The 9,866-nt window shown below is 33.6% G+C and overlaps 1 pseudogene; it reads right to left on the bottom strand.

Annotated features, from left to right (window-relative positions):
* Positions 1-228: 228 nt before the first annotated feature.
* On the bottom strand, positions 229-3,990 carry LOC132163876 (uncharacterized; annotated as a pseudogene).
* Between the last annotated feature and the right edge of the window lie 5,876 nt (positions 3,991-9,866).

The raw sequence follows: 9,866 nt of genomic DNA, 5'->3' as shown, positions 1-9,866 counted from the left end.
TTACAAGTTAAAGCTGTCTTCCATACTAGACTTCTTAAGGGGCACTGAGCAGAGACACTTTTGAAGCCTTGTAATATGTACTCAAAGAAGCAGCTACCTCTTGTAGCAGTCAATCCTAATTTGATTCTACAGGAGATCATCTCTCCCTTCCTCTCCTTTCGAATTTATTCTTTTCTTTCTGTTTTTTCTTCTTCTTTATTTTTGTACAGCAACCTTTTGCCTTTTGAGTCAGGCAATAGCCCATACGAAATAAGAACATTGGGCCCCTCTAGTGGCAGTCCAATTACCACACCCAAAGAAGCAGCTCCCAAGCTTTGGTCCTGGTTTCCCAACCATTTGTTTGCTACTTTTCACCCCACAATAGCACAACATGCATTGCTCTTTACTGGGATCACCTTGGGTTGGGTGGAACTAGATAAAAGGCATTGTTGGGTGCTTAACCCCAAACGATTCCTAGGCAAAGCCAGATTGACGATCCGGGAACTGCTGCATTGCCAAGGAGCAATATGCAGGCTTACAGGTCAGTGAGTCGGTTATTGTAAACCTAAATCCACGGCGCATTAGATTAGCGAGCAGACGTGCAATGTTTTTAGCATCATCTAGGCCACAATGAGCACGGCCTTCCCACACTAGGCCAGCCAGCTGGACAGCTTCTTTTAGGTTGCATTTGACTGCACCAAATACCTCTTAAAATGGGACCTTGAGGTTGATCCATCTAGCAATAATGCAAATAAGGAAATATTAAATTATCAGCTGCCAAGGTGAAATTGTACATATCTAAGAATTTGATGCAAGATATCATAATTTCGTGATTATGTAAATAGGTAAAAAACACAGCGTGAGAGATAAACAAGGGTGAGACATCAAATTTGGCATACTCCTTCCTCACTATTTTACTATAATACCTATATTTTAATGGTCAAAACAAAAAGGAAAATAGAATCCTTGGGGCCGGGGAACAACATGGAACTCGCTTCCTTAATACTTTTTAGGATGTCCTCATGGACCTCATATAAGTATCATCTTTCAAAAAGTTGAGTATTTATACTTTATTATCTTCCCACTCTCTTACTATTTTAGAAAACTAATGAAGAAAATCATTGAATCTAGTGCCACCCTTGGGCGCTTATGTGAAAATGACATATTCTTCCTTCTCCATATCGTGTCATCTCAAATCAAGATACTAAAATTGGAGTAGAGGCAGTATAATAGTATAAAAATAGTTTAGAAGCATATCTTGAAGACTTTTTCTTTCAACTATATCAACAGAAGTTTTGTGTTCCTATAAAGATAAAATATCTAAGAAGCATGATTTCTCCCATCAACAAAGTATAAGAGTAAAAAGCTGTGGTATTCCTTGTCATCAATTTTCTTGTCCCTTACAAAATTACTGAAGAGATCATTTCAGATAACAATATAATCAAGATGAAAACATTTTTTCGGTGAACATTTTAACATCCCATGATTTTTTTTTATTTTTTTTAGATAAGTAATATCCCATGAAATTTAACCATAAATATTGTATTTCCTACACAATGAAATGAGTCCAGTGGTTTTTAAATATTGAAGTCATTGCTTCTTCTTCAACGCTTAAGAAAGATGAGAAAGCAGAGGTTATCAACAATTCTGGCAAGTTATCACTTTAGTTATTAGGAGAGATTCCATTTCACCACCAACTTGTTTTAAATAATGCTCTATACCCATGACGTAGTGAGTTATTACAATGAGAAGTTAAAACTATCCAAAAGAAAAGAGTGCAGGTTAATCTTCCAAAATGTAAATGAGCTACCTGTTGAAATATGGTGGTTTCTGGATCCTCTTAAGTTGGCACTCAGATTCCAACATTACCCGACAATCCCAATTTGACCATGTCACCACAGCAAATTTGGTATTTTTGATCCCTTTCTCTTCAAGCCACTTATCATGCATGAGTAGAGCTTCACTCAGAAGAACACCTTTATCCACTTGGAAACACCAGCTCAGTGAGAAAATTGACAAGCTTCACGTCTTTAGTCAGGAGTAAAAGAGAGAGAGAGAGTAAAGAAGTAGCAACAAATACATTCTACTAGTACTTCTCTTCCAACACCTCCTTCTAAATTCTGATACAACATGACACGCCATTGTCGCCATAAAAGAAAACTTGAGCTCGATTTTCCATTCATTGAAGTATGCTCCATTGTAAAATAGCTTCATTTGCATATCTGACTATCTGTTGTTAGGTTTTTTAATGGTGAACAATTACACATAGGCAAATACTCACATCATAGCCAATAATTTATTGACACGTGTACATATAGTTAAGTTAGCACTAGTTAACTTTGTCACTTCATTTTTTAAAAAAAAGTAATATCATTTAAAAAATGACACATAAGGGGAAAAAAGCCAATAATAATAAAAGAAAAACAAAATGAAAAGGAAAGAACAAAAAAAAAAAAAAAAGGTGGTTGGGGCTTGGGGGTGGCCGAACCACCCCAGTGGCCTAAAGCCAAACTAGGGGTGGTTTGGCCACCCCCAACCACCTCTTTATTTTTTCTATCCTTTTACATTTTTTTTGGATTTTTTTCCTGATATGGCATTTTTTAAATGACTGGCAAAGTTAATTGGTGATGACTCAATGATATGTGCATGTGTTGATAAATTGCTAGCTATAATAATGTGGCCATTAGCTTACATGTCGTTGTTCACAATTAAAAAACCTAAAGGCAAGTGTACGAAGGAGGTTATTTGACAATGGAGCATACCTCAATGAATTATTTAATAAAATTTAGACCTTAGAGAGTGATTTGATAAAAGGTTAAACCCTAAGGACCTCTACAATATTTTTCCCAATATTTTTTTTCTTTTTGCTTTACATGGTGGCAATGTTAAACAATCCATCACCAACTTCTACAACAAAAATGTTTCTATTTTGGACCTCTTCCATCCAAAACTTTGGGAATTTTAATGCCTGCACTTCTTCGAAAATGATTTTAATTGAATAATAAATGAGATCTGCACCATCCAATATAAGTGAATAATGAATCAAACTCGGCTGAGATTCTAAATCATCAGTTTTAGCATTTGAAACTTCTTGAATAAAATCTTAAAGCTTTTCAACTAATTGTGCCTAAAACACTCTGCCACACATTCCATTGATCATATTAAATCCTTCTCAAAGGATAAGAACTTGCTTTGGCCTAAAGTGTAGTGAAAGATAAGGTGCAGGGTCTGCAGGCTAGGCTAGTGAAGATAACCATCAATTAGGCCTGAACCCTTCTTTTTCTAAAGCTACCTTACAAATTAACATTCCTATTAGGATTTGTTTTCAGCAAGTGAAGCAGGTTTCCTTTGATTGAGACAAAAAAGAAATAGGAAGAAAGCTCGTGTGATTAAATCTAAGCATACCAGGGTTTGCTGGATGCCAGTAAGCTCCTTGCAGAAATCAGTTATAAGTTGATTGTATGTAGGTCGCACATATATTTGAAAACAATCTTCCACTTGGCCAGTCATACTGTTTACTAATACAGATGGAAACTCAATAATCTCTTGAGGGCGAGGCTTCTTCTCCTTGTCGCAGGTTGCCTCAAAGTCAATTACCACAAAATATTGGAACTCTTGAAATTGAAAATCCGGTTGGTAACTTCGTGATAACATCGTGAAGGGCACAGATCCAAATCCATCATCCATAGGAAAATTGTGCTCATACTTCATGGGATAAAAACAGCTTTCAAGTGCATACAACTGGTTCTGTTGTGCTTTTTGAATGTTGGGATGAAAAGCAGGCCAAACATAAAAATCTTGTTGGTGCATTGGTCTATAATAACCTTCATTTGAAGGCACAAAGGAAGGGCTGCTGAATGAGCTGTCAGGTTCCACCAAACGACCTCTTGAGTAGCTACTAATTTCATCTTTAGACTTGGGGAAATTTCCCACAGAATTCCTATTATGTTGCTGATTGTGATGTATCTTGCTCTTGAGGCATCTCATGTATGCCTCCGAGTACTTTTGCATTGTTTGTGCCACAAAAGGTACAACTAATCAAATAACACTTCAATAAGACATTAAATAAATGAAAAAGTGTCAATAATATTCATATTAAGATAATCCAAGTGCAAGTGTATAACAATAGTAAACTTTATTTTTTTCACAATCAAAACTCCAATCTTGATATAATTCAATGTGAGTAATGAAAAATATGGTAAATGAATAAATGTGTAGCAAGGAAAAAATTTACAAAAGATCAAGCATTGTTATGTGAACAAGAAAGATATATGGTAGTAATGAAAGAGGTTGTGATATTGGCATATCCCAATTTCTTGTTTAAGGTTGATCCCAATTAGTTGGTATCAAATACAATTGAACATTATGTCCCCTGTAATCACAACATATGCCGCTCCTCATAATCCTAAATTAGCAATCATATATCTCAGAGAATTGATTATTATAATCCTCCTTTACATAAATCATGATGCCAGATACTAGTATTTCCATTATAATTGGCTTCAGTCCCCCTAACCAATAAGGAAGACTTAAATGTAAAGTCAGATTTTTGTAAACCTCCCTCACTTCTCTTGAAATTCTGTGAAAGGAATATAAAGCAACAATAAATATCTAAAACAAAATGCTAGACACCATTATTGCCAACTCCCTCTCTCTCGGATCTGGCCAAGGGTAGGGCTAACGTATGTTTGACATGTATGTATGGTTGCTGCAAGTTGAATTTTCAATCATAGCAATTTTCTGATCAGCACATTTCTTGATTGAAAAGATTGATATGGCAACAGGAGGAAGCAACTTTATTAGATCATTTAACAGGAGTCACCTCGTTGCCATGCCTAACAAACTGACATATCAGCATATAGTCTTCATTATCACTAAAAAAAAATCCAGTTGATCCATAAGGAACTTCAAAGGAATACTAAATCAAAAACTTGCTAACTCCTATAAAATTAATCTCTAGCTATCATGATCCAAGAAGTACCACTCACATCTGCACTATTATCCCAAAATGACTAATCAATGTTGCAATTGAAGCTTCCTAGTCCCTATAGTCACTTCAACAATACGATCTCACAAGACCAATATAAAACTTAGCACTCATGCAACACCTTCACAATTCACCGACCCAATGTTCATAACCTACTTTAATGACTCAAGAAAAGTGCTAGCTGCATTTGCACTATCACTCCAAAATGACTAATCAAATTACATTTAGAGCTCTTTAGAATTGCTTATAAAGTCTAGTTTTACCTGGTAAGGAACCAATGTGAGGCTTAACACACATAAGTTCCTTTATAATCCACCAATTCCATGTGGGAAATACATCTTCCCAATGTAGGACTAACTTTTTGGGGTGTTGCATTCTCCTCCACTCAAATCCATGGTGTTCTCGTTAAGGCTCATATCATGCAATGCTTGGTGTTACTAAGTTGCTCCAATACCATTCATATTAAGTCAGAAAAAGTGTTAGTTACATCTGCGCTATCACTCCAAAATAACTAATCAAGTTACATTTACAGCTCACTATAATCACTTATAAAGTTCAGTCTTACCTAGTAAAGAACCAATATGAGACTTAAAGGTTCCTTTATAATCTACCCACTTCATGTGGCTGACTGAATTACAATCCCATAAATCAATCTTGGTCAATCATTTTTTAAAATCCTAGATTCAAAAAGATTATCCAAACAATAGCAATTCTAGTTACACACTTTTACACCATCTATATTTACAACTTCACGGGTCTATCAAGTCAAACTCATAAAGCATCCCAAACCATGAAAAAAAAACATAGAAAGAAATCACAAAAACTATAATAGAAAATCAAAATCTACCGACAAAAAAATTGTTTATACTTGTGAAATAGAATGCTAATCAGAAAACCAAGTCTTTTGTACTTCATAACATCATTAGACCTCACACTTCAAACCAAAGCGTGTTTTCGAAAGAGAAACAAGGGAACTAATTTCATTAACATGGCAATTTCAACTTCAATCCATTGTTTGACTTTCAGTTTAGTAGGAGCTAAATCATAATATATCGTCTTAAGAACCAAAACCTTTTTAATTTTCTTCTCCAATGCTCCATTGTTTTGTAATTGCAGCATTGCAACTCAAATTGAGAACAAGCCACTAGTTTTATTAAACTACACAACACGAAAAAACTCCACTTGGGCCCACAATGCCTGACCAGATTATACCAATAGTTGAACTACAAATATAAATCAAAAGGGTAGAGAAAGAAAACAAATTTATCCAACACCCACTTTTCCAATCACAATATAGACCCTAAATATCAAAGTAATATGAAATTATCAACCTTTTTTTATCCCAATAACACTATATCACAAAGCATGACCCCAGCCAGAGAGAGAAACATAAAAAAGACATAAAACATCAAACTGGCTGAATAAAAAAAAAAAATGATGCAGTAATTAGGCAAAAATAGATCTCCCTTCCAAAACTTTCCAACAAACTAAAACCGACCCATCAAAAAACGAAAACAATCAAACTTCAACACACGGATAATAATGACAATAGAAAGAATCAATATCACAATGCAAGAGAAAGGGCTCTTTGTAAAGTTCGTGTTTTTTACTTACATATTGCTGATTGCTGAGAGGAAGGACAAGGAAAACAAGGATTGTTCATGCGAACAGTTATGCCATAGTTTTATTGATGAGTGCTTTTATAGTGATAAGAGAAGAGAGTAAATTGGAAGAAAGGTATATTAATGACAGAGGAATGAAAGAGTAGAGTAGACCCCACGGCAGTGACTTTGATACTACGAATTCCGAAAGGAAAGTCCTACACGAGTAATCGCTGTCGTACTTTTAAGGAAAAGTGCACAAGCGGCGGGTAGTGGTCGCGTGCAAAGCACATCGTAGCTTGTGAGGATTGTTGGCTGTGGACCTGTGGTTCAATCCCCGGCATATGCTTAATCTCTATTATAGTATTATCCATTGGGTTTTAAGGGAAACAAAAAAAACTAAAAATTAAAATTTTAAAAAATAATAATTGGGGTATGTGTTGTTTAGTAATCCTACTTACCATTTTTTTTTAATTCTTAAAGTTGATGTGCCATTTAAAATTACCATTAGATCTATAATGGTTTGATATTGGATTTTAATCCAATTATAGTTTTAAAAATCACGTCAATTTTTAGTCAAAAAATAAAATAAATTGATGGTATATAGTGTTATGCACGACAATTAGCAAATAAGGTGAGAGATAATAGGTAAGACTTATTTGTTCAAATAAATTTTGAATTGCTCAACAAATTTTCTGGATAGGTGGATCTTATATATACTCTTACATTAATCGCCCCAAATTGGACATAATTGTTGTGGATTTCAATCGGTATTAACTCTTGATTTGAAAAAGGTTTGATATGATATAAAGTTGATAAATATTTTTAGTGGAATTTATATTTGAGATTTTTTTTTTAAGGGTTTACTAAAAAAAAAAATAACGCAAAAAGTGCTCTTTGTTTTAAAATAAATACTAAGATGCTTATTTTGTGCGGCCATTCTTAACAAAAGAGATGGGTGATTAGGTTGTCACCTTAGGGTAACCGAGTGGCTACTTTTGTCCGACAGAGATGGCTTTGCTACCATTTCTCTATTTTTACTGTAGTTAGCTCGGATACTAAATGATACAAACATTTGGTATAACTCACTCTTGAAAATTGACTTACAATGTGAGAGTACCCAATAACTTATATACACATGATTAAGAGCCTAGACTTTAGATTATGAGAAATCTAAGGGGAAACTTCACTAAGGACCCCCAAACTTTCACCCGTTTTGAAATACCTCCCTGAACTTCAAAATTTCTCAATTTAGTCCCCTGAACTTTCAATTGCTCTCAATTTGGACCCTTCCGTTAATTTTAACCGTTAAAAATTCGAAAAAAAAGACAAAAATATCCCTGATTTTTGTTTTTTTTTTAAATAAAAAAAACGTTTTAGAAGTTGGAATTTTATACAAAAGTCAGGGGTATAAACGTCATGTGACGTTTAAAATCTGACAGAGGGGTCCAAATTGAAAGCAATTGAAAGTTCAGGAGACTAAATTGAGAGATTTTGAAGTTCAGGGGGTATTTCAAAACGGGTAGAAGTTTAGGGGTCCTTAGTGAAGTTTCCCCAAACCTTTTTACAAACACAATATTTGATATCACCCTTTAAATAGAAAAACTACAATGACTGAAATTGGAATAGGACTTGTGCAACCACTTGTAGATGAACTCCTAAAAGAAAGGTAACTAATAACAGCACCAACTCTGCAACTTTGAGATGATTTCCTACTAAAACAAAGATAACTACTACAATACCAACGTAAAAATAAATAATTTATCATTGTTCATAAAAAAATAAAAAGAAAATACTTGGAATACCTTACTTATATTATATGAGTAATGTTACACACATTCTTATTTTTTTACTCACACTCTCATACACCTTTTAGTGGCTCTCACTCTCACAATTTGTTCAAAATCTAATAATATTATATTACAAATCCAATAGTAAGAGTGAGTACCACGTAACAATATATGCGAATATATGTAGCATAATTCATATTATATTGTCATTTTATCTTTTGGATTCTTCTTTCTCCTTTGTTAATTTGAGATGAAGTTGAACCAAGTAGAAAGCTATCTTTTTTTTTGTCCACAAACTACCTTTTCCTTCATCTTTTTTCTTTGGTTGACTAATGGGGCAGCTCACCTTCACCTAATGTAATAGTGTGGATCAAATAACTGGTTGCAACTAGGCACCATTGACCTTGGGGTCCTTGCTACCATCCAAACTTATTTTCTATGCCCATACCATCATACTTTCAAATTTTAATTTGTATAAGGACAGAAATTTGGAAGAAATTTCCTCCAATCTAATTGAATAAGTGCCCAGTATTTCCAGCAGATTAGCTAAAGAGCTCATAATAGCTACATTTAGCTATTTTGAGTATTTTTTTATTTTTTTTGGTCTCCAACAGATTAGCTTTAGAATAGTTAAAGGGGACATTTTGCTACGACGAATAGCACCATTTTGCTATTTACTGTAGCACACTAGATGATTATTTTATTATTTCTCAATGATTACTTTTTATTGTTTAATTTTTCGTGTCAAGGATTACTTTTTATTCTCAATAAAAATAGTGTTAAAAAATAATATTTAAAGAAAGCAGAGAGTTTAATAGATAATCTGTTAGAGTTTGTATTGAAAAACTAGTAGCTAAAATACAAAAAAGGTAAATTTTGAGTAGTTAAAATGCATATTATTGCTGGAAATGCCATGTTTTCTTTAATATTTTAACAGTCATTTATTGTCATTACATTATTCTAGGAATCCAAACATTATTTTTTAAGAAACCCTAACATTTTGAAAGACACTAGTTGTTTATTAGTGTAGATTGAAGGAAATTTTTGTCAATTTGTTAAATTGCTCAAAATATATATATATATATATATATATAAAATCCTAATGGTTTGGGCTGTTTGGCAGCCAAGTCATGGGTCCGCGGACCTACACGGTCATGTGGGTGTAAACGGGGGCGGAACGAGACATTGAAGTGTGGAGAAACATAACTGAAAAAAAGTTTAAAATTTAAGGGTAATTTTAAAATCTTGGAGAGACTTATTACATAAAAAGCATGAAATTTAGGGGTAAATTTAAAATTTTGGTTACCTAGTTCCTTCCCGGGTGTAAATGAATTTATAGGTTATAATTTACACTGAAATTTAAAGTTTAAGATTATAATTACAAAATCACTTATAATTTGGAGGTGTAAATGAAGTTTTTATCCAATTTAATATTATTTAAAAAATATTGAGATGATAAATAAATTGATGCTATTAAAATTACCATTAAATATAAAGCCACGTCATTTT

Source organism: Corylus avellana, chromosome ca10 (genome assembly GCF_901000735.1).
Source record: "Corylus avellana chromosome ca10, CavTom2PMs-1.0".
Classification (NCBI taxonomy): domain Eukaryota; kingdom Viridiplantae; phylum Streptophyta; class Magnoliopsida; order Fagales; family Betulaceae; genus Corylus; species Corylus avellana.
The sequence above is the reverse complement of the archived record's forward strand: the minus strand, read 5'-3'. Positions and strand labels throughout refer to the sequence as shown.